The sequence below is a fragment of the Pagrus major genome, chromosome 15 (genome assembly GCF_040436345.1).
Source record: "Pagrus major chromosome 15, Pma_NU_1.0".
Taxonomy (NCBI): Eukaryota; Metazoa; Chordata; class Actinopteri; order Spariformes; family Sparidae; genus Pagrus; species Pagrus major.
The window spans coordinates 21,765,012-21,783,017 of NC_133229.1; the positions used below are offsets into that span (position 1 = coordinate 21,765,012).

At 41.5% G+C, this 18,006-nt stretch overlaps 1 protein-coding gene across 1 annotated transcript in view; it reads left to right on the forward strand.

Annotated features, from left to right (window-relative positions):
- grid1a (glutamate receptor, ionotropic, delta 1a) overlaps nt 1–18,006 on the forward strand; it is a 244,883-nt gene that overhangs the window by 51,258 nt on the left and 175,619 nt on the right. The gene's annotated exons all lie outside the window — the stretch shown is intronic.

Here is an 18,006-nt window from a genome sequence, read left to right on the forward strand (position 1 = left end):
ATACAACAGAAACCACAAAAGATTTTACAGCCCAGTCGCCACGATAAACTGTCCTCAGTTAATGTTTCTGCAAACCACCATGATCAAATTTGTATGTGTCATAGGCTTTGTGCCATATTGACATTTCTACAAAGCGTGTCGTATCACTTTCACATTACATGTTTATGACCTGACTTTCATATCGATACTTTTGAGGTGGAGGGGATGGGATGGTGGTGGAGTTACAGATGAGAAGGCTGCCAAGCCGGTGACCACAGGCCGAGCCAGTGTTTCAACATTTGTTAGCGTTCAGACACCACTGGATATTTTTAAGGGACATCTCCAGTCGTGTCTTTGGTGACCAAATTAAACCCCAGCTAAGTGTTTTTTCTTGCCTGATCCTAACCAGACTCTAAGCAAAGCATCGTCACAACATGAAATTGAACCGAAAGAAGAAACAGCCCGTAATGTAAAGTTGCAACTTATCTGTGGTTTGCAGAAACATACATTGCCAACATTTATTTTGGTGATTGGCTTGGATTTTATGTTCACTTAATTGGAGCTACAAAGTGGAAAATATAGAAATGAAACAATACTTTGTGAAATAACTTCAGAAATGATTAAAACTCAACTCATTATTAAAAGATGTCATTTCATCCTTATTTTCTGACCTTATCTTTTATTTCACAACAGATATCTTCATCTCTGAACGTCCTGATTCATTGCTGTCGGCCTGTGTAAGAGGCGGCTAAGTAGCTAAATCTTGTAGCAGCTGCTGAGCCTGCTACCTTAAGAGAGACATGTCGCATGTGATCGGCTGAAAGCTGTGAGTGCAGTGCCACCAGTCAGGAAAAACTAGATTATAAAATAAAAACGTGTCGTGATGAAAAATAGAATAATGAAATTCATCTTTCATTAAATGTGTAAATTAGAGAAAGACTGTTGAGTTGAATTTTATCAGTTTCATCAAATATTTTGCAAATTCGTGGTTCAGTTATTTTAGACATTACATTCATATGATTATTTATTGCATAATGTCTTTTATAAACTACACTGAACATTTTGGGCTTCCATACACTCACATACATACAAGCTTAAATAGCTTAGCATAATATTTGCATATATTAGCATAGCAATTTAACACCGTTTCAAGGTTGCGTAAGGTAAAACATTTAATGTGCTGAGAAAACAGTGCTCACACAGATCGGTAGTTTTGTCTTATAATAAGCCACCATAAGCTTACAGCATTTTTACACATGAAGTTACACACAGAGTGAGAACAATAAATGTGATAAATACAAAAAGGTGAGAACTCAAACAACTTAAAGTGTTTCAGCAAAGAAATAGATAGATAAATAAATAAAGGCCATAAACTGAAGAAATCTGTATCACAAGCTTGTCTGTATTCACTACATGAGATTGAGATGGTACCATGGTTACACAGCAGGGAGTGCCACTGATTCTGTCTACATGTGGTGGGTTTTTTTTAGCTTAAGTGCCGGTATAAATAAGTGCAGTTGCCTGCCTATACCAGGTTTTTGAGCTGTGGGGGTTGGCACTGGGACAAAGCGTCATTTGGCCATGACTGTGCCCTTTTCCCCGCTGTCCATCGGGTAGGCTCTCCAAAGTATACAAACCACTCCATGTCCAAGCAAGCCGGATTTAAGTGGGCGCAGGTGGAGCTTGTCATTGTTACACACACAGACGTTGGCATGAAGCCTGATCTCACCTGGTGCACAGAATAGATCTACAGGAAGAGGTCACAATAATCTCCTTCTGTTAGCCCAACTATGAATCCCTTGAAAGTTGCATTGACAGAATATCTGATACAAATGATAATATATGTAAAGTGTGTGGATCCAGGAGATGACTGAGCAGGCCGAGGCATCGCCAAGTGGTGCCCGAGCCACACATGGTGGTGACCTGGAAGACGGCAGGCCACACAAGATAATTAGCAGTAAAACAGAGAAGATCAGAGGTGAAGAGGCATCAAATTTTACAGAAATACAGATAAAAGGAGATAGTAAAACAGAGGAGAGCAATGATCCAGCGGAGCCCAGGGTATGACGATTCATATGCATCAATACGTGAGGCAGCAGGAGCCAGGAGAGGTAGATGGTCCCAGGGGCCGTGGTCCATCAGAAGGGAGCCTGAATGAAAAGAGAGGAGGAGGAGGAGGAGGAGGAAGCTATAGAGAGTGAGAGAGTGACACAGCTTGCAGTTTGTGGGAACAGAAAACAAAAAACAAAAGTTAGAGAAATGCCATGTTAATCAGAATAAGCAGATTGTTTCTCATCGGCAGGACAATGTGAATTCTAATACTATAGGTAACTCATTGAGACTGAGACCGACCCACTGAAGAAGCCAGCAGTGGAAGTCAAGGACTAATTAAAGGCTAAGTCAAAGAAGTAAGTTTTGAGTTTAGATTAAAAGGCGTCAGTAGAGCCAGATTGTCTGATGTCAGCTTGGAGGTTATTCCAGAGGAAGGGGGCACGATAGGAAAAAGCCCTGCAGCCAGCTGACTTCTTCTTAACCCTGGGAACCGTCAAGAGCCCTGAATTTTGAGAGCGTAATGCACGAGGTGGAATATATGGTATAATGAGATCTGACATGTACGACGGGGCAAGGCCGTGTACGGTTTTGCATGTCATCAGCAGCACCTTAAAGTCTGATCTTACATGAATTGGGAGCCAGTGTGTTAAACTAGAGTGTAGCTGCAGCATTCTGAGCCATCTGAAGACTTTTAGTGCTCTCACGCGGCAGACCCGAAAAAAAGGCATTGCAATAATCCAGCCTAGATGAAACAAAGGCATGAATCAGGTTCTCTGCGTCAGCCGTCACCTGGTCAAAGTGGTGTCTCTGTCGAGCGGGGGGGCAATGACCAACATCTCAGTTTAATCCAAATTCAGGAGCAGGACGTTTTCTGACATCCATTTCTTCACTGCATACAAGCAGGTCTCTAATGTCGTGTTTTGAGATTGAAATAAAAGTGGACCTCACTCGGCACAGTCATGGGATGTAAAGTCATGTTTCCCACATGGGTAATAACAGATTCTTGGGCAGAACAATCCTGAAATTTTGCAGTCTGGTAGTGTAACATTCACAGTGCTGAACAAAGGTAAGCAAATTAGACGTGTGGCAAGTTCGACTGGAGGTCTGACCCTTAACAGGAAATGCATCGATTTGTCAGTCACACAGGCGTCAGCTGAAGTGACTGTTCGGTGTAGCCGGTGTTAGCGGGTCCGCACCTCTGACACCGACACCATCTTCTTCCTCTGCCTGCTGCTCTTTGACTTTGACGGAACTGCTGCTTTGTTCCACTTATTTCTCACCTCCTCTCACTGTTGCCAAGAAAAATATAAGTTTCTTTGTTGCTGGTACATTTTTCACCAGCATAATGTCAACCTTGAAGACATTCACAGAACCATTTAGCCATAAAAAAAAAATCTCTATTATCAAGAGTATCCGCTGTATTTCTTTTCAGTAAAAGCCTTTTCTTTATGAGACTAAATGGATAATGGATGTGATCCAAATAATGGCGTTTCCAGGTTACTAATGGTGAGTAAAATTATATTTCTTAATGCAGCCTCCTGTTGCTTTTACTATGCATACACAGATTATCAACAAATTTCACACACTGATTATTTGTTTTGTGAAATTAACCTCCCCATGGATCTGAATGTTGAACTGAAGCTTCGCTAATCTGAAATAACATTATGTTACTCTGTGACAAAGTGCATGATTTTGCTAGCTTATGGCAGGCGCATGGACAACCCACAAGGCTCATTATTTTTAATTAGTCCAACCTTGTCCATCATCACCAGTCCTCATGTGTTTCAATGACCGCATACACGACCGATGACATTCAGCTCACAGCACCCAGTGGCCTGAGTGTGAGTCGTCTTGGCATCGTGGGGTTTGAAGTTCAGAAAAATGAAAGCCTTGAAAAACCTTGTGGGTGCTGGAGGAGACAGAAGTTGATGAAGGAGGATGTGAAGTTGCGTGTGTCTCTGCACGATTGTCACCAGCAGTCATGGGGGGACGAAGAGGAGACAAGCATCTTTTCGGGCAGTGAAACAAATGTTACAGAGCTGTAGCTGTCCCCTGTGTGATCTGCCCCATAATCACAGGTTTTCGGCATCTGATTCTGCCGCGGAGCTGCGCTATCCACTCTTGGAGTGTTTCTCGTACCTCCAGGGGTGCAGCCAGTGTCCGATTGTAGTGCCTTTATTACCCCCGATTGCATGAGAATGCCTGATTGATGTGTGTGAATGTGAGTGTTTGGTGTGATTGGCATTAAGCTTCCTCCACCACAGAAATTCTCCTGTGGTCCATTTGGGTCTGACGGGTGCTGATTGGGTTCAAGTGCTCCTCGACTGCAGATGCCATTTGAAGATTGCTTTCATCCCCCCTTGAAACATAAGGACAGATAAGAAACAGACTTTTCTCTCTGGGGATACGAAAATCTCCCCCTCACATAGACACAAATTCGTGTGCAGAGCGCAACTTTTTCCGTATACCTCTTCCCCTTCTTTCTTCTGCCTTCTGTCAGGCAGGTATACACACATGCACACACACACTCACACTCACCCTGAAAGAAAATATCACAAATTGTATTTGCTTGCTCAAGGCAATTCCCTTCAAAAGAGAAAAAGATGTTGAGAACGATTGGTCTTGAAAACCCTTTAACTCCCCAGTCTCTCCAACAGTCCTCCATGCCATCTTATCTTCTCCATACAGCATGCTAATCAAAAGCGGTCGCGCCCTGCTATCTCTCGATGGGATCAGCAGCTTTGTCTAAGCCCTTGCCATGAATGTCTTAAAAGCAACACCTTTTAAATTAGCACAGGTGTTGTGTTGGCTTTGAATCCCATGGAACACACATCAAAAGATGAACAAAACTGCCAGAAAAGTCTGGAAAGTGACAAAACAAATCTTTTCTCAAGGTGTGAGGATGGCTACAATTTTTGCCGAACCGTCTGCTTCCTGTCTAGCTTTCATCTCAGTAAGCTAAAAAATTTAAGAATATGTTGTAATAGAAATCACAGCCTATAAGCTTCTTCTACATGGGGATGTTTCATAAGGACGGTTCAGAAAAGCAGGGCTTAGTGTGAGCTTTACAATCTGAACCAGGAGCAGTTTCATAAAGCAAATTCAAAGCTAATGTATTCAGACTCAAATTGGGTTTAAAAATTAAAAGGCACGCCTGAGACATGAAACATAAATCCTATCAATAACCAAGGAAGGTTAAGGAAAAACACTGAGCAGCATATATTAAAATAACGTGAATTTCTTTGTATCATAAGTGCTGAATATGAACACACGTGTGTAAAATGAGACAAAAACAAGATGTTTAACGAGACGTATCAAATAGGATCACAGCCCGCTAATGTGGTTTTGATCATGATAATAAGAATTAACATTTTCTTTCATTTTCTCTATCAGTTTGATCACAATATGCTGCTCTGCATGTACAAGTGACTTTTCCCTTTCTTTTTGGCTGTATATTTCTTTAGATGTATTTCATTAACATGTTGAATTAGGCAACAACCTTGGGTCAATGTCTTTATTAATGCAGTTAAAGTACTACAGTAGCCTTCAGTAAATTCTCCTCCATTGCATTTTAAATCTATTGCAGTCTGTGCACACGCTGATGTTAAACCTGACTTGTGTTAATAATAACAGAGACTACGATGTAGATGAAGTTAGTCCTGAATGTAACTCTTACAAGGCTTATGGAGAGGTACGTTTCCATGGCGATTAGATTTAGGAAAGCACTGGGATAATCCAACCTCCGCCCAGTCCGATCTCCACATTCAGTTGATTTACATCACAGCTGCTGTAAGCAATGCTGTTGTTTTAGCTAACTTCATGTCCATTTTGCAGTTGGCAATCCCCTCCCTCCTTTCTATGTCATTACATAAATATGCAGCGGTAATCGCCAGCCATAGCAGCAAACAGGAGGATCCTGCTCTCTGCGCATTTACGAGCAGTCAAGAAAACCTTTCTATGGTCTTCTCTGGCCTGATTGGATAAAGTTGGCAGGGATGCCAGGGAATTTCTTTTCTCTTTTATTGCATGAGAATGAGGAGGGGAGTCATGAGTTACTGACTGTGGTTACTGTTGAAATATAGAGCTATTTAACACTTATTTTACATATTTCAGCAGCAGACAGCTGATGTTCTTTCCCCCTCTTTTAGGGCCCCCTAGTGGCAAGGAGGCCCTAGGCATGAGCCTAAATCCAGCCCATGTTAGGCTAAAAGTAGGTGGGGGGGCTGAATGTCCACTGATTTGAGGGACCACAGCTCCTTGTTGCTCTCTTTGATTTCTGCATTTCATTTAGCATATTAACTCTGGCCTGATTTTGGCCGCCCAATCAGCTTTCCACGCCACCGGTAATTCACCCGGTGCTCCCGGTGTCCAGTCAGGTCTGCCTGAAGAACTCTGATTTACAGGAGTGAGCCTGGCATAACTGTAAATCTCCCTCTATGAAGCACTAGTCTCTCTGAGTTTTCAGAAATCCCCGAGTGAATCAAACAGGTTAGTAGTTGATATTTGTCTTTTATTGAAGCTCAAAGTAACATGCTGTAGCTACTACTTGCGAATTGTACAACCAAATACATGTTGTTCCACTTCAAACCTGCCGACTTCTTTTGACATCGCACCAGGCATGCAACTGTGCAGCCTTTTGATGAAGCGCTCCCTCCTTCTCTTTGAGTAGACTGCAACAGGAAACTTTACACTCACTCCAAGTTTTAAACCCCGCAAAGTACTGAGAGTAGATGCTCGTCAAAGGGTGGCGGACTACTCACGATACTCCTGGGATTTGTGGATGAGGCGCCGGAGCGCAGTGTGCACACCACGCTTTAGTAATATTAATAAAATCTGAAGTACTTTTCAGGCAACGCTCACCATTTCCCCTCACTGAAGACGCAAAGCAATACATTTTCTTCCACAGGTGGGTGTGCTCTGATGGTGGATAACACACCAGTTTTTTTGGGGAAAAAACTACATCTAACGACTGTGCAGCGCTGTTTGAGGGCGCTTTCTCTAGAGCAGCATGTCTCGTAGTATAAGTTTGTGATAATACACGCTTTTTGTGGGTTTACAGGCAGAGGAGCCTGATAATGGGTGAGATGTGGGAAGCGGGGAGTGGAGGGATGTGCTGACTGGGTTTCAGAACATCTGTCGCATCAGTAGTCAGATATTCATGATGAATACATTTCATATCAGCCTCACACATTTTCTCCTCACTCCCTGTGTGAACTTCTATCTCGTCACTCCATTTTTTACATTCTCCTATTGTACATGTTAATATGCATATCTTGAATTTCCTTTGTCTTATTGTCTCATTCTATTTTCTTAGCCCATCACTTTCTTTCTCCTCCGCCATCCACCATCCCTTCTAGCTTTCTGTTTTTCTCTGCTTCTCTCGCTGCTCCCATCATAACCAGTTATTTATACCTCTTACTTTTTCACTCCGTTATCCCATCATTCCTCTTTACAGGCCCATCCCTCCTCTCCCTGCCTCTTTTTAATAGCCTCCTGGATGCCGACCGCCTCTTACAGCTATCGTTCTCCATTTCTCCCCCTAGCTTTCCTATCTTTTTTTCTTTTTTTTGTTTTGTTCTCTGCCCATGCCCTATCCCTCCATCTATAAGGATTTATACCACTGCTGGGAGCAGGCACGATGAGGATAGCAGAGGAGATATGTGCGAGAGGGAGAGAAGAGAGTGGAGAGATCAGAGTGACCATCAGATGGAGTGCAAGAATGCGAGGATGAATAGTAAACAAGAGAGAGCTCCTAAGGCTCGACTAATTGAATTCAACTCTCCCCTCTGAGTCGGGTTAGCAGCAGCAGTCACAGGGAAATTCTGACTGAGATAGGCGAGCGAAGAGGAAAGGGGGAGGGAAAAGAGGCAGAGAAGAGGGAGGATAGAAGGAGTTAGAGAAGGGCCAAGAGATTGGATAACAAACATGAGAGAGAGAAAGAGAGGGAGAGAGCTCCTCTGGCCAGACTAATTGAATTCCGATTTTCCCTCTGAGATTGGTTAGCAGCAGCAGGCAGGCAGACAGGCTGCCCCCAGCTTGGATCAGCTCTATCCAACCAATCACACTAATACAGTGTTTATGTCCAATCCAGTGCTGCCCGGTCAATAGCTTCTTCTCCAGTGCAAGGCCAAGAGGGAGTTTACTGGGGCCAGAGCCAACTTCAAAAAAATGATACATAATTGAAAAGCCCTACATGTCAGCTGGAACTTCAGTGCGACTTACAACTCATCTCCTCTGAAAAACAAGGTGCCCGGGGAATTCCATGTTAATTTCTGTGTGAGAATACATATTACTGTAGTTTCTGCAGGGCAAACCACAGAAAGAGAGCGAAATGTGTTTATCAAGGTCAATAATGGTTCTGCTCAGTCTCGGGAGGCAGGAGCCAATAGGAATCCAATTTGTGGAAAACCCACTCTAAACCAGTTTACTTTTTCCTTTAAGGATAAGCCTGGTGATATTCCTATATCTTCTTACTGGCAAGGAATTACACGAAAAGTGAAAATGAATTAATCTCACCAACAATTTTTACTTGTAGCTTAATCGTCTGTGCCACAGACTGCAGTTGTTATCCAGAAAGCATTAAAATTATATCAGCCGCACTGATGCACTGGCTGACACGTTAATGAATTAGGGCATAGTAGTTTATTTTGAGTCGATCCACATACATTTATTTTAAGCGATTGTGCCCAACAAATAGTTTATGTACTCCTGTTTAAGAAGCTTTTCCCTAAAACTACACTGGTCAGATTTTCTAGGGAATTATTGAGCAGTTTTTAAAAAGAAACTATGAGTAAATGTCCAGGTCTGAAAAGTGAAGCCAACGCAGAAGTGTCTTAAACTGCATTCTGGATTCAAAAAGTCTGACTGTATGTAAGCCTATGAGAAAATGACCCTGATTCTCACTTGAGTTATAACCTCAAACAGTTTCTTAATGAGTTGCTGGTCTCCCTGGTTTCACTCCCCATGTTCAGACAGCAGGCAAAAGCGATTTGTTTCTCGAATGTGACTGCACTGCTATTTGGGCGTGATCAGAGTCCAGACAACACCAGCCTGTCTGCATGGGTTGCTGTGGTAACAAGACAGGCGTCAGTCAATACGCACACTGGTCTCTGAGCTTTCCAACGCAAAAGCATGAGAAATACAGCAGCATGTCCTCGGGGTCTTGGTCAGATCCAATCAGGATATCCTCCCCAGTTCCACCCTCTCATCCAAAAAACCTCTGGCCCCAAGAAACCAAGGTGAGCCTTCAAAAGTTTAGTCCACAAACCGATAAGTGACGTGGGTTTACACTTGTCAGGAACCAATGTAATCAGGACAGGAAAGTTGGAAAGACAACAAACACATTGTTGGTTTTGATCTTTTATAGAGTGTGAGTGAGTAAAATATAGAAATTCAGCTTTAACTTACTTACAAACTTACTCCAGATGCAACTTGCATCTGCTCAGCTTAAACCAATCATTTTCTGTGTTTAGGAAGGTTTCGTCTGCAGAGTTTGTGCAAGTTCGCATGCATGCATGTGTTTGCGTCTCCATAATTGCACATTTGTATTTGTGAGTTTGTGTCTGCCTTGAATGCCTGTGTGCTTCCAGCTGTGTCGTAAAGCATGGAGGTGTCTCTCTCTATGCTCATTATTCGCCTCTCTTCTATCTCCCTCGCCGCTCTACGTCACCACCCATCGCTACGCAACCTTATGATATTTAACCAGTCCTCAAGCTCCTCTGCTCCCTTTTCACGCCTCTCCTTTTATTCCCTTGCTTCTTCTCTTATCCTTCGTCATACAGTTTTGTCGCTGCTGCATACATTTGTCTGTCTCCCTCTGAAACTCACGTAAGTCGCCCCTTCCGTTCTCTATCTCCCTATGTCTGCCTGCCTCTCTCTTTCTCTTTTCCAGCGAATCGTTTGCTCGTCCCTGCAGCGGGGGAGGAAGCTACTGCTCCACACCCTGCCCCTTAACGCCCAATCGTTGTTTCTTATTTAATATGTTCCGCTTTATTGAATTTAATTATTTCTAAATGATTAACTCAGAGTTCAGAGGGAGGGAGGGGGGGCAGTGGGACATATGTTGTGAGATGGGGTGGAAGGGCCACTGGAAGAAAGATAGTGGGGATCATGGCTTTTTGTTTTGGAGCCAGGCAGAGTAAATAGCCTGGTATGCACACTCATCAGTCTTTGATTCCATTACTGCAGCATGGCTGCAAATGCATGCCCTCTCCCACCCGCCAGGTCCCGTCACCCTCAAACGCACCAAACACAAACGCAATATGTACGTTTGGGTGAGCGTGTGGCCGCGAGAATAAGGGAATTTGCATTTTCTTGAGATTTCATATTATGCGTTGGATAGCTACAGGTACCAATACAAAACAGTCTATTTTTCAGGGTGTCAGTTTGTGTGTGAATGTGTGTGTGTGTGTGATAGGTGCGATGGAGCAGCAGGTACTGTTTACTTTCACATTGTCATACCTCAAAAAGAGGTATTCATTACAGTGCCAGAAGGCAGTGAAAGCAAAGCTATAATGATGTCCGATAGGCTGTCAGCTCTTTACATGAAAATGTGACTGGTGGAGAAAGGAAAAACCAGAACGAGGGGCTTTTTCAATGACGCAGTACCGCTCCAATCACAGTGGAGATACTCATGTAGATTTGCAAGTGCGCACAAAAGATAGAAATTGAATTGAATTTCACTAAAACGACAATTATCCAAAATAAATAAACAGCGTGCTTTCCTGCTTTGCTGTGAAAAGGGCATATTGTTTGTTTCCTTTTTAATTAATGAATTATTCATTTGGTCCACAAGTTTCCACACATAGTGAAGTTGGCCTTTACAGTGTTTCCTTTGTAACTTTTTTGTAGCAGTGATGTTAGTTCTAGTTTTATGTCTCGTGCTGTAAGTGAGTGCAGCACTAATATTGCTAATTTGTGGTTATTCGATCACGATTAAAGGGCTTCTTCTATGCAACCCAGCCTAATGCTTCTCTTGTGTTTCCTATCTTTTGTTGACTATAATGTCAGATTTCCATTTTTATCTAGCTGTGGTGTGAATGAATGAAGAGGAATGTCAAGATAAAGTCAAAATGGAGAGAATAAAGTCAACTCTTCTGGTCCATCAAATCCAGTTAGGGGGAGCGACTGACAGCTATGTGAGCAGCCCGAGCCTGCGGTCTCTGCCGTTACTACATCCTTGGAGTTTAACGTTCTGTGTGCAGTGTAACCATCTCTTCATAGTCCTAATACTCACAACCACACTGTGTTTATGAGCTAAACAGAAATAATGTCTTTGTTACTAAAGTCGATTCTGAAGTGCAGTTTTTGCCAGTTCATCTGCACAAGGCATTTTGTTGAGGCAGTCATATGCGCTGTTTGATGTAGTTTCAAAAGGTCGACTTTAATCTTGAAATGTCAAGTTTATTCTTGACATTTCGTTTTTATTCATGGAATTGTATTTCAACTTTATTCTCAACATTTTCAACTTTTTTCTTGAAGTGCATAATGGAAAAAAAAAAAACCTTCCTCCTCTCATTTTTTTTTTTTTCACCCCTGGCCCTAAAACTCTTCCGTAGTTCACCCTGCTGCCATCTGGCAAAAGATACAGTGCATCCGCCAGATACCACCAGAGTGGGGAGCAGCTTCATTCCCCAGGCTGTGAGACTCAACACTCCACGAAATAGATGTAGTAGGACTCATGAACTCTAATGTTATTTAGTTTTTTAAAAACCTTTTAAAACATGACAAATATTTACCTTGTACCTTGTTTTTTTAAAATCATATTTATAAATAATGTAGTTTTAGTAGGCTTGTTGTAGGCTTTCTTTTAAATGTATGTAGTAAATATAGTTTACTTGAGGATAAACTCAAAAATTGGCTGGAGTGCTGATATAATCTCTGCACTACAGTACATTTAATATTCATGTACTTCCACACAGGTATAATAGAAAGATTAATAGAATCGACTGCATTTACCTTAACTTTATTCTTCGATGCCCTGCCCACTTGGCACACTCTGCAGGGCAAATCCAACACACCCTTACCATAACTCCATCTTTGTTGGCTATTTGTTAAAATACCTAATAGGTGATAAATTAGTGTTTCTAAGTGGAAGTAAGAAGTTACCCAGCTCAAGAAAATGGAGATGTTTTGTTGTTTGCCAGGAGGGTGTGAAGTAGTAGGGAGTTGTCACTTTTAAATATGATAGAATGACATTAATATATATAAATTGCCAACAGGCGTGTCTTAAAATGTGCAATGAAGGAATGGAGGAGGGATAAACGGAGTCATCACCCTTGTTGAAATTTCCAAATCTTTACATATTGATGTGGACTTAAAGTAATGTCATTTTCTACACTTACTAAAGAGGGACAGTGGTCCGAAATATTAAAAAGACCAAATGATCAATAATAATTAATATATAGCAATAATACACATAATTGTTAGTTGTGGCCCTAGTTACTTGGCTGTCAAGATTCATTTTTATAACCACCGCATGTTTAATTTGTCATGTAATCACTGTCCTCTTCACATTGTTTATATCAATTAAAAGTTAGATCTGAGTCAGGATGAATCAGTTTATGATCTTTACTTCTTATCTCTGGCCAAGAGAACCAAAGACTGCCTTTAAACTGTGCGAAACATGATATGAAAGCCATATTTTCAGTGACATTAAATGTCACAATATTTAATATAACAGTTTTTACGCTGCTTGTGTAAGTCAAAGGTAATTCTCTGTAGGCACCCGATATCACATTATTGTAAGAGCCCAAGGTCTGCTATAGGTGAATCCTCCTGCAGATACGGCTTTACTGTCTCGCTCAAGGACTTTTCTCAAGGTGCTTTTGCACAGAACAGTCTGGTGCGTTTATTTCTATAGTTTGGATCCTTTGGTCAGAGGAAAATAAAAATAAACAAAGGTCACATCAAATAACTGCCGCTGAGCTGCCTGAAAGATTGGTCTCCTTTGTCTCACAGAGTCCTGAAAATTACTTTGAAATGTATTTGATCACAGTGGTGCAAACAGAAGGATGTTGACATCTGAAAACCTGCGGTTACTCATGCTTGTAACTCGGCAGTGTGAACCCAAACAAATCAAATACAGATATGCAGTAATCTAAATATAGAATGCTGTTGTTATTGTATCCCAGCAGTGCGACTGTTTCCCAGCATGGTGGCTGGAGCTTATTACCTTGACTGATGGCCGGTATGTTTACTTATGGCTGCGCCGCTGTGCAGCCCCTTAAGATTCAAAATGCAGAAGATAAAACCTGTGTGGTCTTTGTGCTTCATCCTCCATGCATGTGGCATTTAAACGGCAGCATTTGATCACACGAGGTGCAGTGAGCTTGTGAGGATTTAATTTTGACAGTACATTACAGCTATCAGTTTTTAATCAGTCAAATTAATTCATGACATTTTTGTTCAAATTTATTTCATTTAATTTGGGAGCAACCCAAAGCAAGTGTGGGCAAGTGATTTTCATCTGTTGGGGGTCAGAGGATGTGTCTTGCACTTCAGTATGGTCTTTATATTTTCCTGCGTGGCGTCACACAGCTGCACTTTGTGTTTCGAGCAGACAGTACAGTTTACGTTGCTGCTCTCGCTCCTGGTGCCTCAGCTGTCTTACTTGGGTGGCAAGCTGGCAAACGGAAAAAGAGAAAAGTCCCACACACACCTCTGCATTGATAGATTTATTTAAAAAGTACGACTTTTAGGTCACAAGACGTTTCTTAGGCATAGATGTCTTTTGTGACTGAAATGTCAACCTATTGAATAAATCTATCAAATCAGAGGTGAGAGGTGTATGCTGGAATTTACATTTTGGGGGGGATTTGATTCCCTGCATCACAAAAAAGAGATATAGCGAGTGGTCTGCGTGTCGTCTTAGACTCAAGCTAGCAAGAGAGTCTTCAGATGTTGTTGTAGAATACAGCAGCTGCTTTTTACAAAGTTGGAAAACACCCTAATACCTGTTGGTAATTTTGCCATCTATGGTGTAGAACCCCAAATACTCAGACGCACTGTTTCTCAGATGATCCGGTTGATCTGATGACTGCAGCTTTGTTCGCCAGTGTCCACCCTATGTCAACAGGACATGCAGTAAGTCAAGCTGACAGTGAATATAAGGAAAGCTCTCTTTCAATCAAAAGGCAAGAAGGCAAAAGGCAGATTTTAAACTTGAAAAGGTAATTACAGTTTGAATATTAATGGTTTTCCGTTGAACTAACATTCACATTTTGAATAAAAAGTGACTGCCATACGATACACATACATGGAGCATGAATTATAGCAGATACATGAATTATTGGCAGCAAGCCGACTGCACAGCGGGAAAGCTGTAAGCCTTACAGTCAATGCAGGTCAATGCTGCGCAAATCAAATGTTGACAAACACCCACTGCAGCAAAGCTTTGCTGACCGGTGTTAACATCTTGTGCCCAATTAGCTGAGAGGGAAGAGGCTGGTTGTGTATGAAAGCATTGTTACCACTAACATGGCCTGATTTTTTTTTTTTTTTTCTGCTTGTTTTTTCACCTGGATGAGGCGAGGCGAGAGGTCTCTTCTGGAGGAGCTTATCGTGAAGAAACAAACTATCGCTTCCCTCACTCACATCTTTTCTTTGCATCTTTCTTTCATATCCTTAATGGGAGGACCGAAGACGCCAGGAAGAGACGAAAGTGAGGGAAGCGAGGAGACTTGTTAGCATAATGAAAAGCACCCGGGAGTGTGGATTTACTGAAGGGAATTACACATTTTTGTGGCAGTGAATACATATCTAAGAAGGTTGTTGACATGTAAACACGCATAGAAAAAACTCAGCATGTACCACACCAGTCAAACCCAGATACCTGGATGCTTTGTGTATGCAGAATGTATCCAGACTGTGATTTATGACTCAGGCTCTAAGAACCTCTTTGTATTTTTATATCCGTTTGTTGTGATTTTTTTTTTATAAATAACAATTCCCGCTTCTCTGTGTCTTATTGAAATGCACAAGGGATGAGTTGGGAAATATGGCCTTGAATCTTCCTCCGCTTGCTGTGATTAGCAAATCGTTGGACAGCCACATCTTCCTCTTTTATTACTGTTGATAATTGATCCAATGAACTGCTTTTGCTTGGATATTAATAACTTTGTCATAAAAATCGGTGTTCTTTTACATTAAGGGCTGCAACTAATGATTATTATCCTTATTGATTGTCATGATTAATACATAAAATAGTCTATTAAAGGTGAATAGATTACAATGATTAATCGACTAATCGTTGCAGCTGTTACTAGAATGGAACTCGGTCGAGCGCATACCTCTGCCAAGGCCCAACAGTCCCCTTAAATTCAATCGAGCCTACTCCAATATCAAACTTGACAGCCCTATATTGTGCCACCCATAACTGCTTAACCATAATTTAAGCTCACCAGATCTTGGATCAAATTGTACTCAATCATAGATACCAGCCACCTAAATACGTCTGATTTAAAAAAAAAAAAAATCAAGAACCATGCCTGATCTCGTAATGTTAGAGAAAGTGAGAAAAAATGTCTGGATCTGTCCTTTTATCTGGATCCTTAGCAACATTTAATGGGGTATATTCTAAGCAGAGACCCATCCTCCATTCAAGTTTTCTTGAAAATCCATCTAATAGTTTCCTGCTGACAAACCAGCCAACCAACCAACAAACAAACAGACATTAGTGAAAACATAACCTCCTCGGCAGAGGTAATTATGTTCATGACTTTGTCGGCAGACATTGATTTATTGTCATGCATAGTTGTGATAGCAGCTAAATATATATATTTTTTTCATATCAGAGACCTTGCAAGGACCAGTAAATCTTCCTCCTCAGGATGATAACCCATTGTGACAGCTCAGTGTCTCCACAAAACCCTATCCATAATAGATTGTTATTGAGCTAAAGATCATTTTTCACCTGTGATGACACAGTAGGGATGCCTCAAAATGTCAGCAGCTCAGTGTGATTGCTCAGTGTGACGCGGCTATCTCATTTCATAAGAAACCTAGCCCTACAGTCAGGATAGAGATGTGCCATCAAAAAGAGTCCCTATCAGACCAGGGAGCATTGGCGGGAGTCATTTACGATAGTGCTTAATCGAGTAGGAAACACTGGCATTTTAGCCTGTTTTGCTGTGAACCTCCGAGCGCAGCTCTCAGATACAGTCGCCTCAGGGCTCTGTGTTTGCAGACATATCCACAAGCAACCTTGTAGTGAACTCGAAGACCTCTTTGGCACTTGCTGCACCTTTTAATGCAGTTTCCCCCCCTGAACGCTGCTGCTTTTAATCTCCATGCTTGGTCACAAATAAGATTCAGGAACATGTAGTTAATCACCATAGCCGGTCCAATGTGCACTCCTCTCACTAAGCCTGCTCATTGACTCGGCCAGCACCAACAATCAGCCTTCTATGTCTTTAATCTAAAACACAATTACCACCTATGACTAGATGGTTCCAGGCAATAGTGTTTTCTGTTATTCCATGAGAACTGCTGCTGGAGCCCTTATTTGCACACTCCATTGGTCAGTTAGGCCAATAAACTGAGAGGCAGGACAAATATTTTCAGTTATTTATCTGTGCATATATACTAGTGTTGTCACAGTACACGCCAATATAATACCTTGGAAAATATCAATTTGTGGGCATAGCATTTTTGATTCTAATTAAAAGATAAACATAAAAAGGCTTGTGTACTGTCTGTTAAGCACAGCAGCATATACACTAATTTACTTTTGACTGGAGATGCACCGATTGCAATTTTCTCGGCTGATAACGATTTCAGATTTTTTCTAATTTCTGACCTGCCGATTCTGATTTTCTCTCTTTCTTAGAACTATAATTAATAGCATACACAGACATTTTGTACCATTTTTGATGGAAAATTCAAATGTACCTATGTTTCTAATAAACCACTGACTATTCAATAACTAATAAAAACAACACGTTGAAAGCCATTAGCAGGTAGATGATGGCAAAATGCAGTAAAGACTCTCACACTGACCTGAAAAATGACAGGTGCACATATTTTGGTTGGCAGTCACACTGTGGGGGCGGGCGGCATGTGTGTCAATGTGACCCGCAGTTGAGAAATGAATATTGAAACTGTTTTAAAATATTCAGTATTGCTGTGTATTGATATCCCCTAAATTTGTGACAACACTCACGTAATCATACAACAACAACACATCTCTATAAGCAGTGTTATGATTATGCACACACCTATTAGCAGTGCACAATGTCATGTCATTGAAAATCACAATGATCTTTTATTCATCAATAGTTCCCGAACGAACTGTGATGCTTCGTTCTAACTGTTGTTTTGAATGATTTGGGGTCACAGTGGGCTAACAGAACAACAAGGCATCTTTATAAATAAAAAAACAGCAACCACCATTATCGTGTGAATCATAATTTCATTGTGCTTTTATCTTTCACTCCAGTGGGGTTTGTTCTTGCTGCTGCGTTGACAGGGGCGTTTGTAGAGGTCCCTAGTCTTGTTGTTATCTGTGCAAGGTTGCGGGGCAGATGGGAAGTTAGATAGTCCCACTGGTAGCTCCCGCCTCCACCCTCTGCTTTCCCTCTTTTTTTTTAATCTGTGCTGTATTTTTATTTCTAATCTTTCTGGCCCCCTGTATCACACCTGTCTCTCCGTTTCGGTATTCATAGTGAGACCTCATCATATAGTGTAGTAGCTGCTCGAACATTTGCACAGGGGACAAACAGAGCAAAGCAACATGGTTGGCAGAATGCGTCAGCTCTATTAATCTGACGAGCCCTCTAGACACAGAAACCTATCAGTGAGCTGTGGAAAATAACATCTCATTTAAAGTATATGAATGTGTTTGCATTCATGTTTGTTTGTTTCTTCATAGGACGCACATGCCAAGAGCATAAGTTAATACATTACAACTGAAGGCACACTCAAAGGGAGAATGATTTAGAAACATCATAATGAAAATATGAGAAGGTCTTAACCCCT